General features: G+C 37.8%; 1 long non-coding RNA gene across 1 annotated transcript; it reads left to right on the top strand.

The window, feature by feature from the left end:
• Positions 1-4859: 4859 nt before the first annotated feature.
• Positions 4860-22705, top strand: LOC107568006 (uncharacterized). Its single transcript, XR_001606694.1, has 5 exons — positions 4860-5025; positions 11350-11507; positions 17794-17884; positions 19902-20120; positions 21431-22705. It is a non-coding gene; the product is annotated as an uncharacterized lncRNA (long non-coding RNA).
• Positions 22706-23277: the final 572 nt, after the last annotated feature.

Genomic DNA, 23277 nt, shown 5'->3' with positions numbered 1-23277 from the left:
TATATATATATATATCTCAATGATGTGAGTGTTTGGAAAGCTAAGGAAAACACTCACAATGAATATCTCGGATCATCCATTATTAATGGCCGTCCTCTTTTGTACCTCATATGGACTGCTGTGAGGCACTGGTTCCAAATCCCAAAGGGCCATATATTTGTTTTACTCATTCAGTCCATCCAGTATAATAGGTGATGAATCTAACAGCGCAAAGAGAGACACTTCTCTGGTGTCCACGCAGTGACTTAAGGGTTAGAAAAACGGACAGAAGCACGGAAGAGATTAAATTTAGCATATAACATAGTTATTTTCTTTTTACATTTGAGTAAAAATTTCTATTTAAATGTTTTTGCACTGATTTTTGCGGTGGCGTTTTCAGTTGCTCATTTAGTTTTTTTAGGTTTTGTTTTTACCCAAAAAATGTATAATGCACTCTTAATTGGCGCTCTGAACTTAATTGGCGAGACAGTATTAATTTCGAGCCCTAGAGAGCAGCGGACCTCAGGAACAAACCAGTGGGAGACAAATTCATACAGCCCCCCACATGACTCGTGTTTTAACAAAATAGGTATGATAGTTCGACGCAAAAATCTATTGATTTTTGAGTGCCACTGTTTGAAAGAGTTAATATAGCAAAGATGATCCGGAAAGAAATGGATTTATATTTTGTAATGCTTTTATATGTTGTACTGTGAAGTCCATATGCTTCACTATAATCAGTGCTTTAACCTAATTAAAAACATGTTTTGCTGAATAAGCGCTTTAATAACAATACTGCTCATTCAAACTTTGCTAGTGTACTTGCTTTCGCCTTCCATTTGCATTATAGCCCACTGAACACGAAACATTTTAGCATGCACAAACTAATAGCCTATAAGTAGTGCAAAAATATTTCACATTTTGTGCAAAAGTTTTGAAATAATGTACATGGCGCAAAAAATATAAAAATGCTTAGACATTGTTTTACACTATATTAGGTTTAATATTTACTCTCTTTGTGAAATTTCTGCCAAATCAGTTTGAAATGTGTTTGGGTTTAATTACAATTCATAAACAACGTTCTTGTACGCCGTGTTAAAACCAAAATCCTTATTTCAAGAAGCTGCGGGAAGAGCTCGTTAGTTGCTCAAAAAATTGGTTCTTGTTTATTCTTCAAACAGCTTCTGCACCCTCCAATAGGACAACCTGAATGTAAGCGTGTTTCCAAGCAGCACGACAGATTAAGGCTGGCATTAACTCTGACACAATATCAGCTTGTGTCTTATAAACAAACACATGGCTTTTTGACAACACCATGAGCTGCGCATACATTGCTGGGAAGTGTAACCGTAGTGAACTGTATTTTAATTCAGTGCTGTGAACTAATAAACATTCTTTAATATTGGCCGTTTATTGTATGTGGCTCATAAATTGTAAATGATGTGATCATGTAATCGATCGTCATTAGCTATATGATGCACTTGAAGGCTATAGGTTCAGCTCACTGAATAAAGAAAAGTCCCTGCTGGTTTGTCTCAAACATACGGGCCATTCAAACGCTTTAAGAGGACAATTACACCAAGGAATTTAACCCATCATTTTCTAATCTGACCTGAGTGACATTGTCCAAAATATTCTTGTTCTCATGTGACTTGTTCTGTATCACACAGTCACAGTAATAAGGAAAAAGGACGGTCAGCAAGAGAAAACAGCAGGACGCTGCATGCTAACTCGTTTTTGCAGTAAATGTGCAATAGCGTCCAATTGTGGGAATCTGGGGGAAACCCTAGAACAAACACTCGACTGAAAAAAGCCACACATTTGTCCACTGATCCAAATATTTAGGCTACTCACTCAATGAAAAATAATGGAATGCGATACGTTCCAAAAAATACACACTATGAGCTGTCACGAGAGGAACAGGTGCAGCTACTGTTTATGTAGAGTGACAAATATAACAGTTCATTTACCACAGTCCTGGCAATCATTGGGGCCTATTAAGCTGATCTGAACTGTGAGGATAGTAGTAGGCTAGCCTATAGTAGCTAAAAGTAATGTAGTAGACAGATAGACTATTAATAAAAAGTACCCACGGCATTGAAGGGCAGGCGATAATATTAAAGTTTTATTGTACAAATATAAAAAGGCATGTTAAGCTCCCAAATCCTTATGCAAATGAAATCCTGTGTAATACCCTTAATTGAATACATGCATATTTATAATGTGCGCTCTCTGTGTAGTATAATGTTGGCTTATACATTAAACATTTCAGTGCGGGATATCGTGAGGTGTGTGCGAAATATGATAGATTTCGTGAACCCGTCAAATCTAAAAACTGCGGGGAAGGGCAAAATACATAACCTCTTAAACTTAAACAGCACCTATGTAGTGTGTTTACAGACAGTGTGCAAATTAGGGGGGACTTCAGAGGATCAGACCCCCTTTTAAGGTTAGAATAAGGAAGCGGGCTTAGTAAAAGTAAATATATTATTATATATTTTTATTTTTTTAATACAAACAAATAGGCTATTTGTATTTTTCAACTGGGTGTTTCAAACGTTTCAGTAACGCTACAAGTTAGCCAGAACGCATAGCGATTTACACCAGGGCTGCGTTCAGCCCCGACAAAACGGTGCAAAACGTTTTTAAACGGAAACGGTGGTGCGTTGAACACTGTTCTGATGATGCAAGAGTTGCAACTATAACAGCTGAGAAGGCCATTCTTTGTGTTCCTTTTGAAGAATTTTCGGAGCCTGATGAAATCGGTTTAAATATAGCATCTCAAACCCTGTTGCACACCGTTGCACACCGTTTCCAGGGAACATGTCGTTCAAACCGGAAACCGTAGCAAAACGGTGCACACCGATTTGAGCTTGAACATGCCCCTAGACGTTTTTGCTGGATGGAGGTAACCATAGCAACAGTACACTACGCACGCGCTTTCCAATAGCATCAATTTGCGTAAGCATCACAATTTTTGTAACACTTTATTATAGAATTAGATTTACATAATAAAGATAATAGTTTTTACACATTTTAGAAAAAAAAATAAAGAACCTTTAGTTAGCTATAGGCTTTTACGTGACAAATTACAATTTGCATTGCGTGAGATGAACCTCGACAGATGATGCCCTGAAAACTACCTTTACAATTAATGCATTCAATCATTTAAAATTCTCTTTAAAAAGTCGACCATTTGAAAAATCACTGTATAATTCGTACACTATTCATAGGCTATTTCCCCTTTCCCCATTGTTTATCATTTTAGTTCAGTGTGGTTGCATATCATTTTTAAAAAAAAATTTTTTTTTAGCTACTCAAGACGATAGCATACCTATCTGGTTTGTCAAACAGTGTCTCTGATTTCATAAACGTCTGCTTCATATTCCTCAGTGCTGTTTCAGTCAGATCTAATAACTGGAGCTCGGTGTTTAATATGGTTTGTACTCAAACACCAGGGAAAGCGAGCACGTTTTGTCTTCCGCCTTTGTATCTCTCCCCGTGATAATTCAATCCAGCTCTGATCAAACCACTGATATTTCTGTGCTGAGATTTGGGGCTTTCAGCACGAACGAATGGAGCAACACTGCCTACCCACTCCCGGTGAACGGATCGTTAATATTTTATCCTGAGAGAACTCTGGAAGCTGGGCTGAAAAAATACATTTTATTTTTTAGCCTATTACTAAACGATACAGTATTCTGAAAGTGAAAATTAAGACACAAAAATGTGTCTTAACACAATTAAATAGACTAATGAAACGATACATGGGTGGATTTTATTTTACACACAGTCAGAGCATCTGTTGGCTGTCTTGCGCGTTCTCTCGGCTCTGAATTAAAAGTGGATGGATAGTGCTGTTTCGTGGCCCTTCTTTTAACGTGTTAATGAGTTCAAGATTTGCCCTTTAAATTCTGTCTGAATCAGATTCTTCCGATGAGGTGTGAGAGCGGAACCCAATAACAACTTCCTCATCATGACAAGACTGATGCGAGAGGAGCGAGTGTTCATACAGGACTATTGCCAAAGTATGATACAGACTGCATTATATGTGTTCGTGGCTATTTAGCCTAGGCAATTTAATTCAGATTGACTTAAGGGAGAAATATCAGAAACGTTAGGATATATTATTGTATACATTTATTATTTATACAGTTATGTATTATTTATACATTCACATAGCTACACAGTGGAATTATATTATATTTATTATTATTATTAACAATAATAATAATAATAATTAAAAAAAATAATGCAGACTTAAATGGTTGCCGTAATGTATAAACACATGAAATAATAGGCGTGTATGAGAAGGTCGTCACTCCAGTCTTCCTGTCTGTAGTCCTGTTAATTAGACAGTGTTGGGTACTCTCTCTCTCTCTCTCTCTCTCTCTCTCTCTCTCTCTCTCTCTCTCTCTCTCTCTTCCTGGCGACCAATGATTGTTGCGACTGGTTTCCTCGTGTTCTGAAATCTAGGCTGTAAAAGATTGCATTGACACAGTGCATGATTAAGGAATAATTTGTCTAAATAAAATTAAGAGATAGATAGATTCAGAGGCACACATCAGCTTAAAAGGGTTTGCACGCATAGCGAGAGTTCACAATGAAAATGTAGATAATTAGTGCACTTAAAACGGAGTTTCTTTGCGTGTATGTAGTCTATTTTAAGTCAAAATAAAACTATTGTGTCTTTTAAAATCTAGACCAGTGCTTCCCAAACCTGTCCTGGAGGCCCCCCTGCCCTGCACCTTTTGCATGGCTCACTTATCTAACACACCTGATTCCACTCATCAGCTCATTAGTAGAGACTACAAGAACTAAATTTGGTGTGTCTGATTAGGGAGACATACAAAATGTGCAGGGCAGGGGGGCCTCCAGGACAGGTTTGGGAACCACTGATCTAGACTAATTAAAAGTGAAAGCGTTTTTGAAGTTCTAGTTCACTTTCCAGGTATCGCGATAGTTCAGGTGCGTGTTTACGTTACTTCGAGGAGCGCGCGAACATGAGAAGTCGCTTCAGAAATTTATCCAAGAGAGTTACGATAAGTGAGTCTCAAAAGCCGTTACAAACATGCAAACTTCAAAAAGCTAGTGTTTTAAACGCTGAGGGCTGGGCAACCAAACCAATTAGATGTAGGTTGTAGTGACCATTCTGCTCTTGCCCATTAGCGCTTCTGTCTCATTATACAGTCACGCCATTTGGAATTGATTATAGATTAGCTCGAGAGCGTGACTGCTTTCAACTTCTAATGTTAACCTGTCAGTCTGGAGCCAAAAATCAGCAGGAAAGCCGATGATTGGGGAATGTTTTTAGAATTACACTTTATTTTTAAGAGAGTAGCACCTAGCTAATAGGGTGCATATTAATTAGGGGAAATTTTGTGGAAAATAAATGGAGAGTATGGACTTCTGGACTGGAAACATGTAGACAAACTTCCTAATTTAATTGGCATAAAGTAAGGTTACGCTCATTCATTAATGGATGTGACCAAGGTAAGTATACCATGAACTTTAAAACATCAATAATCACCTGGAGTCTTATTGATTGTTTTGCAACTTAAATATCCCAAAACCCAGACAGAGCTAAAGCCAATGCTTTGAAAACTTTTAAGTTTGTTCGTCCAATCATTATGCATGAGGATAAACTCACGCACAGAAAGCACTTTCCAAAGCAACGTAAGCTTTTAGCTTGTCTACTTGGTTTTGTCCCACACTTTTGGAGAACCTCTGGCTCAGTTCAGACCTGGGGAGGGGGGGGGGGACATTTCTTTTGTTTGCCTCCGTCCATTCTCTGACTATTTGTCCCTGCAAGAGCAGTGAGCTTCTTTCCAGCATCTGCAGACTGGATTAGCCAGAGGAGACGGAGCTTGTATTATATCCTGAAGGAGCTTGTACTGTAAAGGTTCACTACAAATTCCCTCTCCTTGCTTTTCTCCTCCTAAACATACCGCCGACTTGAATGGGAGGATAGCTCTTTGTTAACAGGGCAACTATTAACTCACATGGAGTTAATCAGAGTCAGTGGAATGGTGTATGTATTAACATCTGAATGGGTCATAGTCTCCACTCTGGTCTGCTTTATACGCTGGGTCCTCAAAAGGGACAAGGCTTTGCCCTTTAAATACTTCCTACTTCCCAGTATTGGTTGGCCTGGAAGAGAAAGCTGTGTTTAAAAATAAACACTTACAGAAAAATGCTTGCTGTGCGTGCTAATGTCACTGTTATCCAGATCTGGGGTTCTGGATCCAAAGTAGATGGATAGTCTTTGATCTTTGACATCCATAAAATGCTCACATCCAGTCCTAACATGCAGTAAAAAGAGGATTCTGTCTTTAAAATCACAGCCAGTGACTCACTGGTTTACAACTCTGAGAGGAATTTCGGACGAGCACTTTGGATTTCTTTCTAAAAACGGACAGAGCCGTGTTTAATTGCAAAAATATTCCGGAGCATAAATGTGCCCGTGCTTTCCCGCTCTGTTCCTCTCTTTCCTCGCTGACAGCAGTGCTAAGCCCTGACTGGTCAAAGACAATGTGTTCTGTCTTTGTCTGAGCCTTAGGTACACAGATAGCGTTGACCTCTTCATTCAGACCCTTGGCCCGCCGAACTGGAGGAAACACTAATTAACAACTTACAGCTCTCATTTGTTCTCAACACCACTGGAGAAGCGGGAGTGTGAAAGCGGCTGTGCGGAGTTGTGTGTTACACATAAAGCGAGTAAACAAGTTATCTAGGAGCGTTATAGTGACGTGCTATGCCATCTTTCTGAAACTTGAGTTTGTTTTAACTCCACCATCACAGATGCTGATGCCTTGCATCTTTTTGCAGAAAGCATCTTCCAGAAGCTTGACCCCAGTTCGGCCTCCTGCAGAAGTTGCAGGACGTCACGGTGGATTAGATGAGGACGGTAAAGTTGTGTAAATTTCCCAAATGTCTATATGGTATCAGCTCCTCTGTTCTCCTCTGATTAGCTCGGCATGGTCTATTTGCTAAACCGGTGGCCCCGTCCTCTCGAAGGCCTCGCTTATTTGTTCTTGATCATTTTATTGAGTCGCTGGATTGTTGTCGGGGGAAAGTAAAGCTGATGTGGAAATGTAGATTTAGTGGGATTTATCCATGGGAGTGAAAAGGGCCTTTTCTCTGGTTTTGTTGGTTTAAACCTTGTCTTACCACCCACCCCCCCTTCCACCCACCAGCCTAAAAGCTTTTGACATCTTCATCTAGTTCACAGTGGGCAGGCTTTGTTTGCTCTTGTCAGGAGAGCGGATGGGGTTTTGCCCCTGTGAGCCTAGTGGCACAAGCGCAGGACTTTGCCGTGGACGAAAAGGGAAGGGGGTTGGAGGGGGCCGCTTCTCCGCTCCAGCTCGGGCCAAAAGCGGGGCGCTTCCCTCCACCCCCCCCCTCCTCTTTCAGATCCCCACAATATGGTCATTGTCCGGCGGTGAATAACGTGGCCACTCCGGCGATGTGGGCCGCTTCTCGGGCTTTGACTATGAACCAGATTTCTTTCTTCAGCGTGAAAGAAGTCTAATCCATGTAAATATGGGGATTCTGTAGATAGAGCTTTCGCCGCGGAGGGGAAGAGATTGTGGGTGGGAATGAGTGGGAGGGTCAGCAATTTAACCTTTGACCTGTCAAATAAGGAGCATGAAAGTTCCAGAATTGGCAGACAAAAAGAGGCTCCCGCGGCTGATTGAGTTTTCTTTGTGCCGCTCGGCTGTACGAGGATGACTGACAGATGACATGTTGTGAAGACATGCGCGACTTTTGAGCGCATCACTGTACATGCAGCACAGAGAGATGAGGAAACTGTTGATGTGATTTGTTTTTCTCTTGGCTTTAAAGCATTTGATCAGACTAAAATTGCATGGATGATCTGGCCAGCCAAACTGTGAACTCAAGAGTCTGTTTTCCCCCAGCGCCTGTATCTTGCACACTTAAAACCGTTTTAGTGTTCTTTGAATATAACGTTCCAGAAACCCCCACAAACACACAACACCCAAATGTCACTTGTAAAACATCAAGGGAGCCATAACATAGCTGGTAAAGACACAAAACATTGCCGTTAGCCCTGACGTGTGATATTGCTACGCTTACAATGGTGCATGGCTCCTTTTAAAGTTTTTATTTTTTTAGGTATGTACAGTATGCAAAAAAAGAGAATTTTTAATAGCTAAAACAAAGTATTTCAATATGAATGCATGGAGAATGCGCCCTATCCCCCACCTCATCTGTTGTCATTTTTTTATTTTTTATACACTTTTCTTTATACTCTGCCATTCAAAAGTTTGGGTTCAGTAAGACTTGTAATGTTTTTTAAATAAGTCTAAATAAGAGACAAGTCTCATCAAGGCTGCATTTATTTGATCAAAAATACAGACAAAAAAACAGTAATCTTGCAAAATGTTATTACAATATAAAATAATGGTTTCTATTTTAATATACTTTCAAATATAATGTATTTCTGTGATGCAAAGCTGAATTTCCATCAGCCATTACTCCCGTCTAAAGTGTCACATGATCCTTCAGAAATCATTCTAATATGCTGATTTATTATTAGAATGATCGATGTTGGCAACAGTTGTGCTGCCAACAATTTTTTTGGAAACTGCGATACTTTTTCAGGATTCTTTGATGAATAAAAAGTTAAAAAGAACAGCAAATATAAATATTTTCAAGAAATATAAATATTTGCTATCACTTCTTATCAATTTAACACATCCTTGCTGAATAAAAGTTTTAATTTCTTTCAAAAAATGAAAGAATAAAAATTTACTGACCTCAAACTTTTGAACGGCAGTGTATATTGTTAGAACATATTTACTGACCTCAAACTTTTGAACGGCAGTGTATATTGTTAGAAAATATTATATTTTAAATATATGCTCTTCTTTTTAACTTTTTATTCATCAAAGAATCCTGAAAAAAAATTATCACAGGTTCCATATATTAAGCAGCACAACCGTTTCCAGCACTGATAATAAATCATCATATTAGAATGATTTCTGAAGATCATGTGACACTGAAGACTGCAGTAATGATGCTGAAAATTCAGCTTTGCATCACAGGAATAAATTCATAAATTCATACAGAAAAATGTTATTTTACATCGTAATAATATTTCACAATATCACATTTTTTCCTGTATTTTTGAACAAATAAATGCAGCCTCGATGAGCAGAAGAAACTCCTGTAAAAACATAAAAAATCGTTCTGATCCCAAACTTTTGAATGGTAGTGTATATGTACATTATGCACAACTACTTCTTTTTTTTTATTAAATTTTTTTTTAGATATGTACAGTATGCAAAATTACAAAAAAAAAATATTTTGTAAAGCTAAAACAAAATATATGAATATAAATTATATACATGTATATACAGTGAAATTTAAATAGTCATGCAGGTTTAATTTTACCAATATTAGAATGTTAGGATCAAAATTATGCAAAGTTGGTCAATTGTGCTAATTTCTAGTTCATTTTCAACTGATTTATTTTTCTAAAGGCTTGAAAGAGATTTTTTTTAACCAAAAAAGAAAGAAAATTCTGTCATCTTTTACTCTCCTTTGTGTCTTTCTTCTGCAAAACTCAAAAGAAGATATTTTGAAAAATGCTGGTGTCCAAAAAAACCTGGACCACCTAGTGACTTTCATTATTGAATAATGTTCTTCAAAATATCTTGTTTTGTGTTTTCCACAGTAGAAATAAAGATTGTAATCGCAGGCGGGTGATCAAATGATGACAGAATTTAATTTTTTGAATGAACAGTTCCTTTAAAATGGGCAGGTAATATGGCTGCAAACACCCAGGTAGCTGTTCATTGAATCTTTAACTAAAACCTGTGTGTGTGTGTGTGTGTGTGTGTCATAGTGACCCCACCTTATCCAGACCTGTTCCTTTCATGACTTCCTTCCTGCTTTTAGGGTTTTATCGTTTCCTCTAGGAGAAGACCGTTTAAGAGGACTGTCTGATCGGTTCTTGTGCGATGCATGTACTAGATCATCATTTAGGGTCTGTTCTGATGTACTTTAAAAATAGACATGTATCTGGTGGTGTCTGAATGCCATTTTGCGATTGATAAAGCATCATTGCATTCTTGTAATGTAACTTTGCTGGACAAAACACAGGGCTAAGAGTGAACGTGCGTGTGCATCGGTGTGTGTGTGTTTGTGCATGAGAGAGCGTGTTTGTGAGCGCCTTGATTGGCTTGTATGTTTTCTTTTCCTTTCATGTGTTTTTAGTCTCCAGTGCTTTGTTCCTTTTATAATTACAGCAGTGTTCTCCTTCGAGAGCTCTGGTTGCCGCGGTGAGGAGCACACACACATAAGCACACACTCCCCTCTCTCCTGCAAATACCCATTAACGTGTAGAGCGAAAGCTGTCTGTTTATACCTTTTATACAGGGGCACAATTAAAACAGAGCAAGATCAAAAAGATATTGAAGTTTTCTTTTGGGGGGATATGGTTCTAAAATGCAGATTTAGATATTGATGGCAAGACTTTTCTTAATCATTAGGGAGACGGTGTTCGTTAAAGCTACCTCAGCGATTCAGTGCGCACACACTCATACTGCCCCTCTTTAAAGAATTGTATATAAGGTGATGTATGTAATTTTGTCAGCAATCAGAGTTGCAACAATAATGGCTGTTTTCAAACAGGTTTCCAGCAAACACGCCATTAGTCAGGCAAACAGATAGTTCCGCCCCCAAACTCACGCCATTGGTTGAGCCAGTTATGCAGTGTTAAGATGTTGAAACAAACAGAGCAATGTTTCAGAGAAATCAAACTAAACACTTGCTTATAGATGTTTCAGCATATGAATATGGGAAACACTGGTGAAATTGCACACTTCAGCTTTACAGATGAACAATGTTTTTGAAATGAAGGCCTTGAAGTGATCTGCAGGCTTTTTGTGCTGATTTTAAGGGATAATCTCCGGAATGGATAGTATTGAACCTGAAGGCAAGACGCTACAGGCAAAAACATTGTTTTTAATGCAATAGTCAGTTTTGTGATGTTGGGCTGGTAGGTTGTTTGGCTTTTCATAACATTTTATTTAAACATAACATTTAAGAAATCTTGGTGTGTCATGATATCTATGAGTTACTTTTTCTTATCCTATTTACCTAGGCTGTCTTGCCTTAATTGGTAGCCAAAGTATTGCTTTTAAAAGTATCAATAAAAGATGTTTAAAAAGCAAGTATAAGTGCACGTGGGAATGATATCCATAGGTTCAAGTGAATACGTTTGTCACACTGGGGCCTCTGAATGAAATTAGTGCGTGCTTACAGTAAGTAACCGTGATGCATCTCTTGCATCTCTCAGTGTGGGTTTGATGACTGATCCAGACCTCTTTTGTGTTATTCCAGGAGTCAGTGGTCTTGGCTTCTCCACTATGGTGTGTGACGGCCTGGGGAACCGCCGACGTGGAGCTGTCCTCTTTCAATAAACACTCATCTCCCCTGCCTCACGGGTGTGAAATTATAAGCTCCTCGGACTCCCTCATTCACATTTTACAAGACTCCAGGTTATTAGCCAAACAAGGCGTGCATACACTTCCCCGGTGCCACAGTTTTCACAGCCGAGGATTTGGACCTTTATTCTTGTTCGACCCGTTTTTTCACCTCTCTACCCTCCTCATTTATGTCTGTCTCTCTCTGAGAGCCCGCGGACAAGGTGTTACAACAGCCTGATGTGAAATAGGGTTTGACTTGAGTGAAAAATCGGGCCGAGATCGTGCCCCTCTTTCCATCCATCCGTCCTTAGCGCCGCTCTCTCCTGCCTCGCACCTTTCATATGCACTTTCATTCAGATCTCTCTCAGAACAAGGGAAAATGGTTTTTGCCACGTCCATTTGTTCTCGAAAGAGGAGACAAATTACAAATGTGCTCACGAGCCTTTGTACTTGAAATGGCTTTTTCATACGCGGAGAGGAAACTGATGAAAAGCGTAGAGCACATCAAAGTGGTTTGACGCCGGGGCCGATTGAAAGGTTTCGAAAGTTTCGCCCTATCGCAGGTCGCCCCACTCTCTTTCTAGTCCGATTTTAGTTACGGGCTCATTTGAATTAAGCTCGCCCGTCAATTAGCATGACTTTTACCCCTGCTCACTGGACTTCAAGGGCGCAGAACTTTCCTAGCGCCGCGTGTTGTGTGAAAGCCTGGCATGCTGTTTCCTTCCTTTTACCAGCAGCTCATAGGAAATGGTTAATGGCCTGCGTTTGGCAGGATGGCGGGGGGGGGCAGGATTGGAGAGGTATTTTACGGGGAGAAGAAAAGGGGGGACGTGTGATGATGTTTGGGGGGGGGGGGAACAATGAGGAGGGCAGTATAGGTGACAGGTGAGTCAATCAAAATTAAAACATATGCTGCCCTACCCAAGACCAGATGCTCTGGGAGAGGGCGGGTTGTGTGCGTGTGTGTGTGTGTGTTTAAGACAAAGACGGCGTGAGTTTGTGTTAGTGTGTGTGTGAGAATAGGACAGAGAGAGTTTTTGTTTCTCAACTAGCTGCGTGGGGGCTGGTTTGTGGCAGGGGGGGTGGTATATACGTAGAATTAAAACTCGTAAAAACATTGACTGCAGCCTCAGAATCACGTTTTCTTCATGACGGAAGGCTGAATGTGGCCTTTATGGCGTGTGTATTGTTTTTCCTCTTTTAATGCCCATAGTGAGTTTGATAAAAACCGAATGTTGACTTAAGGCAAGACACTACAGGCAAAAACATTGTTTTTTCATGCACTGGTCAGTTTTGAGATTTTGGGCTCTTTGGCTTTTCATAACATGTTGTTTTAGACAATTCCAATAAAAACAAACAAAATACCCTTTTAAGGGATTATTTTATTGGACTTCCAAAGTGGTGCATTTTTAATTTAGATAATGCATAATTTGTATATTTTAACAACATTTTAATAAACTTATGCAAAAAATGTTTCCCATTCTTAATGCAATCAATCAACGAGGGAAACATGATATCTATTAGTTTAATTTTCATTTTTTTAATTATTTTTTTATTCTGTTCACCTAGAGTTGCTTGCCTTAATGCAACAGTCTTTTTTATTTAATTGATACAATTAAACTTTTAATATTAGTTAAACTAGACAATAATTGAGTATATAAAAAAGTATTTTCTGTGAATTATCTTCATAGAATGCGACATACAATATTTTACAGTGTTTGCAAGGTAGCGTAATATTGATGTTCCTAAATAGGGATGGCTAAATAGGTTCTAAACCTAATTAATTCTGCAGCGAAATGCTTAATATGCAGATTCAAACTTTGCGTTGTGGATAATTTCAGTCTGCGCTCTCTGTTTTTGGTAAAAGTTATACTATACTATTAAGCTTTGGAAATGTCCCATAGACTCACAGTGATAGAATGGTAAATTGACAGTGATATCATCATTATACATGTGCATAATCAATTAGGATAATTCTTCATTTTCATAACAGATTACATACTGAATTTTGATATTTGTTGTGATAAAGGAATTGCAAATGTTGTTGATAGCAAGTGTAGCGTTATGTAGCATGCATGGTATTTTTCAAGACTACTTTAAGAATATAAACAAACAATAGTTTTGCAATCACGCATTTAACTTCCTACATTCTCCAAAAAACTGTCAACATTTGGTTTTTCCAGCAATATTTAATTAGGGGCCAAGTACAAGTTCTACACTGATAGAGGACAGTCCCAACATTAACCATAGCAAGTTTGGAGTCTCTACCTCAAACTCTTTAGCGCCGAGGTTTCACTCATGTTTATGCTAATAACTTTTGAACCATAAGACACAGAAGGAAAATAATTTTTGGCTCATGCCGAGTCGAATGAACACCAAAAGGTTTAGTTTTTTCGCTATTTTTAATTGTTCGAAAAACCTACTTTTTCGAACTTGTCCTAGACGGTTTGTCTGATTTGATAGAATGGTAAATTGACAGTGATATCATCATTATACATGTGCATAATCAATTAGGATAATTCTTCATTTTCATAACAGATTACATACTGAATTTTGATATTTGTTGTGATAAAGGAATTGCAAATGTTGTTGATAGCAAGTGTAGCGTTATGTAGCATGCATGGTATTTTTCAAGACTACTTTAAGAATATAAACAAACAATAGTTTTGCAATCACGCATTTAACTTCCTACATTCTCCAAAAAACTGTCAACATTTGGTTTTTCCAGCAATATTTAATTAGGGGCCAAGTACAAGTTCTACACTGATAGAGGACAGTCCCAACATTAACCATAGCAAGTTTGGAGTCTCTACCTCAAACTCTTTAGCGCCGAGGTTTCACTCATGTTTATGCTAATAACTTTTGAACCATAAGACACAGAAGGAAAATAATTTTTGGCTCATGCCGAGTCGAATGAACACCAAAAGGTTTAGTTTTTTCGCTATTTTTAATTGTTCGAAAAACCTACTTTTTCGAACTTGTCCTAGACGGTTTGTCTGATTCTCACCAAAATTGGCTCAGATCATCTTCAGACCATGCTGGCAAAACGTTATGGAATTCAAGTTTATTAATCAAACTGTTCTCGAAAAGCACGCAAAAATGGATCTGAGGCTGTATCTCCGCAACGGTTTGGCGTATTGAGACCAAACTTGGTGTGTGTTATAACAAGCATGACCTGAGACTATCTGCAGTGTTTCGGCGTTGTGCCACCTAGTGGTCAGGATATATGAAAAATGCATATTTTTGCTTATAATTTCTGAATGGTTTGGTCAAAAATCACAAAACCAATTTTCCCATGTCAGTCATTTTGGGTGTCGGCCATTTTGAATTTTGTAGTAAAATGCTATATTTTACAAACGCATTGTTACGAAACTTGGTATGCTTCTTCGGCGCCATGCCCTGATGGTACTCAAAAAGTTTGGCTTATAAACAATTATAATGACATTTCTAAAAATGCTAAAAGCTTATGTTTACACTAGCCTATTGTAATGAAACTGGTTTTGATAGATTCCTTGGATCATGCCGAGAACATCGATACCAATTTTGCCATAATTGACTGAACTTCCTGTCCGCCATTTTGATTCATGTTGAAAACCTACTTTTTCTACCTACTCCTAGACCGTTAGTCCGATGTTCACCAAATTTGACTTGGATCATCTTAAGTCCAAGCTGGCAAAAAGTACTGGATTTCGTGCTGATATACGAAAAGGTATTTGTTTAGCGCATCAACGAATTTGCTGGAAAGATGCCAAACTGCATCTGAGGCTGCATCTCTGCAAAGCTTTGACATATTTACACCAAACTTTGTATGTGCCATTGTCATCTCACACTGACCAGACCACATAATTTTGGTAACAGCGACATCTATTGGTCAAGAGTAATAAACCATTCATTAATCATTAATTATGACATTTCCAAAAATGCTAATCATTTTTGATTGCATTAGCCTATTATAATGAAACTGGTTTCAAAATATTCCTTGGGTCATGCGACAAACATAGATACCAGTTATGCCATTGTGGGCCGAACTTCCTGTCCGCCATTTTGATTTATGTTGAAATCCTACTTTTCCAAACTCCTCCTTGACTGTTGGTCCGATTTTCACTGAAATAGAATCAGATCATCATCAGACAGTGCTGACAAAAAGTTATGGATTTCGTGTTGATAGACAAAACCATTTTTGTATAGCGCCGCAACAAATTTGAGGCATAATGCCAGATTATGTCTGAGGCTGTATCTCTGCAAAGCTTTGACATATCGACACCAAACTTTGTGTGTGCCATTGTTACCTCACACAGAACATACCACATCAAATTGATAACAGCGCCACCTATTGGTCAAAAGTGATAAGCCATTCAATCATATTACGAGAAGTCGTGTTTATGATTTTTCAGCCATTTTGCTTCAAATCATCCTAAATTTGCTTTAATTACTCATTGTTGCAGTTGGTCTGATGCTCCATGCCATGCGCACACATACACCGCAGGTAAACTTTTACTAAACAATGGCATATTTTAACGTTTAGAATTTAATGGATGCATTATTAATACAAAAAATTACTGCCATCATTGCCCATATACCATATTTGTTGTGCAAAAGTAATGTAACATTCTCAAAGGCTAGTATTACTGCACCTTTGCACATTTATTTTGCAAGCACTGCTGTTTCATTCAGGAAATGCAAATTTAGTTGATAGCAAGTGTAGCCTTATATGGCATGCATGGTATTAAAACATGCAGGCCGTGAACGTACCCAAGACTACTTGAAGAGTATAAACAAACTATATTTTTGCAATTGTATAGTGGTAACTTTTCAAAAGATACACTTTTGTACCTTATTTACTCCCAGAGGTGCATATTTGTACCTTAAAAGTACATATTAGTACCTATCAAAAGGGGACGATACCAGAGACAACTTTTGTACTTTTTTTCAGAGAGCGTGCAAGTCAAAACACATATATAACACTTCTAAAAAGTTCTATACTTATCTTTAGCTTTTCTGTTTGTGCCTGATTGAAAATTAACCATAAGAGAAGAGATGTGCGCCGATAAGCTAATTAAATGTTTGAGGGGACCATGAGAAGACGAGTGGAGGGCTGAGCAGCTGAGATGATGAAGAGTGTGAGAGTTAAACTGAAAGAGCTAAAAGAAAGAAAGGAGACAGAGGGGATTAAGCTGTGAGAGAAAGAAAAGGGAGGGAGAGAGAGAAAAAGTGTGTGTGTGTGTGTGTGAGCGATGCAGTGCACACTGGGAGTTAAGGTCCAACACGACGGCTAAGCTCCTCAGGGGGACTTTGGGCAATATCCTGTTAGAGTGGAATGCAAATCTGTGTGATTGTGACCAGGGGCCTGGCACCACAGTTCACATACGCACGCCTGCCTCCCTTTCTCACTGTCCTCCTTATCCCATCAAAAGCCCTTTTTACCTGTCAGGTTTTTTTTTCTCTTGCAAACATTTATAGAAACTGGCATGTTCAGTCCAGGTACCTCGGAAAAAAAACCCATGCACCGAGCCACCTGATGTAGCACGGTTTAGTGAGGCCCAAGGGGGGCGCCCGTGGCAAGACTGACCTGAATAGTCTTCCAAACAAAACTACCATCAGGATCTTTAGAGCATCTGCAGAAAAAGGCCCAAGCATGCCTCTTAAAGGAGAAATTCACCCAAAAACCAGTGTTCACTGTGTGCTTAAACATATTTTGTTCCTAACCCTCATTTATTATATGAAACGCAAAACTGCGTTATCTCACGTGGTATTTTTGTGTTGTTTTCCAGTATAAATATCTAAACATTATTACATCAAGATACATTTATGTGGGAGGTAATTACTTAAGATAGGCCCTATAAAGTCTTGTTTTGTGAAAAAAATGCTTAAAGCAAGAATGTTAAGTGAGTTAATGCTTTAAAACAAGAAATAAATCAAGAAAAGTAAACTTAATTCGAAGGGAAAACAAGATTCTTTTTATTATCCCAGATATTTGTTATGCAGATATTTTTTCTTGTTTTAAGCAAGACCATTTTGATTTTTTTTTTTTTTCAGAAAACAAGATCTTTGTCATTTTGCTTCTCATACATGTATCTTGAATAAAAAAAAAAAAGTAAGATATTTGTACGGAAAAAGTGAAAAAGAAAATAGTAAAAGTAATAGTAAATAGCAATAAATAATTTTTTATTTTATTTTTTGACTATGGGTCTAAAAAGCTATGAATGTGTGTATGTGCTATATTCTGAGTCTTCTGAAGTCATAATATTTAGTTTTATGTGAGGAAGAATACTTAATCTCTTCCACTCCACTGTGACTTTCAAATCTTATGTGCTACCGCATATTCAGACCTTTTCATATGACTTTTTTTTCACTTTAGCACTTTGTCAGTGCTTGATCAGTCCAGGCTTTCATTGCATGGAAAAGAGCAGCATGAACCTCCTTCAAAAATGCTTTGGACCAACATGAGGGTGAGTGAAAGATTTTTGACTAAACCAAGCCCTACTTTATTGCATCTCTGTTGTCTCACATTCTGTCATTTTAGTGCAATTAAAGAAAGCTCTTAAAGCTGAGATCTGTTGCGTGGTTTGTGACTTTTCACTCCGGAGGTGTTTGGTGGGGTCCGTTCCAGGCTGGAGTCTGCTTTAGGTAACCAATAAAAAGCTGAGACACTTTCATCTGTGGTTGATATTGTTCAGTCATCTTAGTCATGCGTTCCTCTCCCACGTCTTTGTGAGTCACGCCGGCTCTTTTTTAGGTCAATCTCATTTAAATGACCACCAGGAAGAAGTGGGAACCCGGTGGTTTACAAACGGACGTTTATGTGGAGGAAACGTTGCTGTTTTTTATTAGAAAATACCAAAGGAACCGTCTGGGACGCTCTTCAGAAGAGTTGAGAGGCTCCGTTTCAAAGGGCCTCTCCGCTGGCAAACTCTGATAGGAACTGATCTCAAGTGCATGTTGGGAAGCATGTTTGAGTCTAATGGGTTAATTAGCTCCGAGTGTTGCTCTGTCTGCTGAGATTTAGCCTGCCGATGTCGTAACATGACTGTTTAAGGGGGCTGATCTCTGCTTTAAAGCAATATTCTGGGTTAAATACTTCAGTTCTGTCAACGGCATCTGAGATGTGCTGTTGATTCAGTAACACACTTACAGAACTTAAGCAGAGCCTACAGGCCGATTGCTCTGGAATATTTAAAAACATTATTTTGGTTCTAGCATTTACAGGTTAACTTTGATGTGTTACTGAAATAAAGTGTATCAAATCAGTCTCATATGAACACATGCAATGACTTTAAATCAGTGTAGCAGTTGCACATTCATTTATGCTAATAAGTGGATGAACTTTTGTGTGTTATTGGCATAATTTATTTCATGTAAACAGTGCTTTATAGATAGTTATCAAATGTTTATAAAACAGTCTCATACGAACACATGCAATGACTAAAACAGTGTTGCAGTTGCACATTTATTTGTGCTAATTAGTGGATAAACGTTTGTGTTATTGATGTCATTTTTTCACGTAAGTATTTTTTCAGTGCTTTATGGATAGTTGTTAAAGTAAAAAAATCCATTACAAATATTAAAAAAATATATATATAAAAGTCACGTTACATTTACAGGTTACAGTTTTCAACAAAAAAAAAGTTAGTTTATGCGTAAAACAAGAAAAAATCAACGTATTTTTCTGTTTTCCCCTTTTCTTGTTTTAAGCATGAACTCACTTAATTCGGATCAGTTTTTCAGTAAACAAGCAGTGTTTGAAACCGTATAATAGTTGCGCGTTTAACATTCATTCATGCTAATTGCTGTAAACAGTTTTAATTTGTTTTTACAAACTGAGAAATTAGTTTAAATCACTTTTTCATTATTGGCAGCTGCTGCTCATTGAGCTTTACTACACTTTACACAGAATATTGCTTTAATGAAATGTGGGTGTCTATCTTTACTTTTTCCCATTTTTTGGTATTTGTTTTGCGTTTGTTTTTAAATTGGCGTTCGCCACACTGCAGTTAATTGGATTGAGCCGCAGAATCCCAGATTTGGAGCTGTACTCCAAACAGAAGCACTCTTCAGAGTTGACTTGGTAATTCGGTCCAGCTCTGTATGGTCTTATATGGTCTCTGTTGCAAAACAGCAGCAGCACTCCATGCCCTCAGCCCCTGAAAGGAAGCCCAGGGCCATGCTGGTTAGTGCAAACTCCCTGAGGATCAGAGCAGGAAGAAAACAAGCCGAGAGAACATCCTCTGGTGTGATTGACACGGCGCTGGCTTGTCAGCTCCAGTCTGCTTGTGTCTAAAGAGATGGCTTGGGAAAATCAGTTGAATGAAAACACACCGTGTGCAATGTTTAGCTTGTTTTTAACAAAATCCAGTGCTCTGTGCAATGGAAAGTAAGCGATGCACTGCATTGGCCAGCTGCGAGTTTGAGTTTTCACAGTCAGCTTAATCATCTCCTTCTTCTCTTCATCCTACACTTTCCACACAGTTCAGAGACGCCAACGGACGACACTCCCTGTGTTACACGGGTTGCTTGGAAACCGGCGCATTGGGAGCATATAGTTCAACACACAGAGGCACAGGATGCAGTACACACAGAAAAACACGCGCTCAAAGCCCACGTGTGGACAGCATCCTCCAGACGCTCATGAAGATGTCCCACGGATTTCTGCTGGATTTTACAGTGCCGGATTTTGGCTGTCTGTTGGTAACAAGAGCACCATTGTGTGATGTGATGTTTCTGTTTGAAGTCAATGAGTTATGTACACATAAGAATGTAGACTTAGGATATAATTAAATTAATTTATTGCACTCCAAAAATATTTGGGCCTAAATTTAAGATGTACGTATTTGAATTGCATATAAAATTCCCATCCATTTGGACACGATTTTAGCATAAACAACCAAATAAACTTTGCATGCATCATATAAACATGTGATGCATATTTGTCAGTCATGCATAAATAAAGCAGGTAAGAAACTTACCGCAGGTATGATTTCTGCGCTCAAAAAAATCATGCTATTGTTTATTAACTATTTGCAACTATTTGATTTTTAAATAGTCCTATTTAGTCAAATTGCTCAGAATCAGCATGAATCTGTTCATTGTGAAAACGGTTAAATTAATTCAGTAAAAAAGCATAAACTTGGTTAAAATATAGCTAACTGTGGAATATACATTAATTTAACATTAATTCATGTTAAAACGTAGAAACAAATTGGATTTATTGATGATAAATATATACATCTGGATGTTGTGTATTTAAAACATTAATTTCATTAGTATTATTACAGAAATCTAACCGGTTTCAATTATGTATGCCTGCCAAATATTCATCACATTGTTTATTAGATTGTTAAAACTGTTATCCAAATGGATGTAAACTGTATAATTCTATATATTATTACGTATAATTATATATAAGATAGTATTATATATATAATATATAATTTTGATAATATATATAATTATAAATGCAAAAAATATATAGAATTTATTTATTTGTGCAATGATGAAAAACGGCCCCAGCTGACGTAAAAAGGAAGTCTGATTTATTTAACATTATTAATATTTGGACAATTCTTGTCAATAAAATGAGATACAAAAATGTGTTCCAAGACATGAATGTGATTTATTTTCAATTATTTATATTATCGTATTTAAATACTATTTTACAAATACTGCAGTGTTTTTGATTGTGTTTCATAAATTAGTGTTTTTAGTTATATTCATGCAGTAGTTAAAGTTTTCTGACTTTTATGGTGTCACACGTAATGAGACCTTCATTAGGAATGAAGATCAGCTGGTTCACTTCCAAACTGTTTTCCCTTCCAGTCAAGTGTCTTATGAACACTTTGCGGATCAATTCAACTGAATCGTTCGATTCAAACGGCGGTTTGTTCACAGATCGGACCTCACTAGTCTATTTTTTTGACCTTCCAACCAGTCAGACCTGTGAATATGTGTCATTAGCTGTAAGAAACTGAACACTAAAGTGAACTTCTGTGTGCTTGCAGGTTCACACAGCCCTTCGGTCACAGCGTCCCGTGGACGGATCAGAGATGTCATCTGGTTGTCTCAATTTGTGGAGTTTGGACTTTGGCCGGCCTCACCCCCTCCAGCTCAGAGGATAAAGCCGGATCAACATCACATCCCTTCTGGTATCCATGGGCTCGAGGTGGATACAGATACTTCCTTTCTGCTCCGCATCCAGTGCAAAAAAAATAAGATGATGAACTGATAAAGGTGAAAGTTGCATTGATGAGGTTCCTGAGGTACAACGTGTTTGCTGCTGTTGACTCGTGTATCATGGGTTTCCATTAACTAAAAGCAGAAGATTCAGGCTTTTCTTCATCCCCTAGGGAAATAACAGACCTTTTCATTTCAACAACCATCTAATTCACCATCCTATTGTTATGTCTTTATTCTTCATGTTTCCTAGTTATTTTATTGCATCTGTATATTTGTGTGCTTGTCATAATTACGCCCATAACCAAATCTCCACTCAGAGCAAGTTCTAGCTCCCTCTTTTAATCAAAGGATGTACTGTAATCAGATTTGTGGAGACGTTTTCCTAATGATGTTTTCTTCAAACGGGTTCTAGTGGCTCCGAAATGACTCATAATGATCCTTGGCAGTAAGTTATATTATAGAAGAAATTGAGACTTTAAAGAGCCATTTCAGAGAATGGGCTTTCTGTATTAATCACTGGCTTTGTTAAAGCATAGCTTCCAGAGAAATTAGCTGTCAGTCCTCCACTCCTGAACACTAATGGTGGACGCCGCCGTATAAAGTGTTCAAAGTGTGTTATTCTAAAGAGCCGTTTCCATCATTTAGCTTTTCTCATTAAGACGGTTTAATATGTTTTTGTTTCCTTCATTTATATTCAGGGTTTTTTTGTGCACAGACTGATGGGTCCTTCTGGCTGTGGCCTTGGAAAGTCATAGGAGGATTTACTGAAAGTTTTGCAGGGATGCAGTGAAGGAAAAGATCTATAAGGAAGATTATGGAAAATTAATCTACATATAAGAAATGCTGCACTGGTTAGTATCAAGCAGGCCCTTTTATTTCTGGTTTTAACATCTGTTAATGCGTCTCCTGTTATTTTGAGGGACACTGATTTCATAACTATACATTAGCCACTATTTGCATGTCGATAAAGCACATGTCCACAGGCACAGCGTTGATCCCAAATATACTTTTTATCCTCAAGTGTATATATATATATACTTTTTAAATCGAGTATGTGCATTATTAGTTATTAGCATTATTTAAACATGTAGAAATCCTCAAAACAACAGTTTTTCTTGTGCAGCAACACTGTATAAAATACTAAGAATTGTTTTCATAGACTGTATCATATGAGTGTATTTTGTCTTGCTGCTCTGGCAGTTTTTCTCACTTGCTTTAAGATAAACAAGTGGAAAAAAACAAGTGGGATAAAAAGACAAAATACATTTATAGTCTGTGAAAACAAGTTTTAATATTTTATAGTGTTGCTCATCTTGTTATAAAGATTTTTTAGGTATTTTAACTGGGAAAGTGATTAGTGCTGTCCAGTTGTAATCTATGGAAGCTTATTTCATCCATGTAATAAAAAAAAGGTAATTGCGACTTTTTATCTCACAATTTTGAGTTTTTTCCTCAATTCTGAGTTTATTTCAGCCCTTTTTTCTTGCAATTCTGCGAAAATTGTGAGATAAAAAGTCAATTGCTAGAAAAAATGTCAGAATTTTGAGAATTGGAAAATTGAGAAATGGGAATTGCAACTTTATCTCACAATTCAGACTATTTTTTCTTGCAATTCTGACTTTATATCTCACAATTTTCACCTCTTATATATTGGGACTTGCAAATCTATATA

This window comes from Sinocyclocheilus grahami, unplaced genomic scaffold (genome assembly GCF_001515645.1).
Source record: "Sinocyclocheilus grahami isolate Dianchi unplaced genomic scaffold, SAMN03320097.WGS_v1.1 scaffold1206.1, whole genome shotgun sequence".
NCBI classification, from domain to species: Eukaryota; Metazoa; Chordata; class Actinopteri; order Cypriniformes; family Cyprinidae; genus Sinocyclocheilus; species Sinocyclocheilus grahami.
This window is presented reverse-complemented; position numbering and strand designations above follow the sequence as displayed.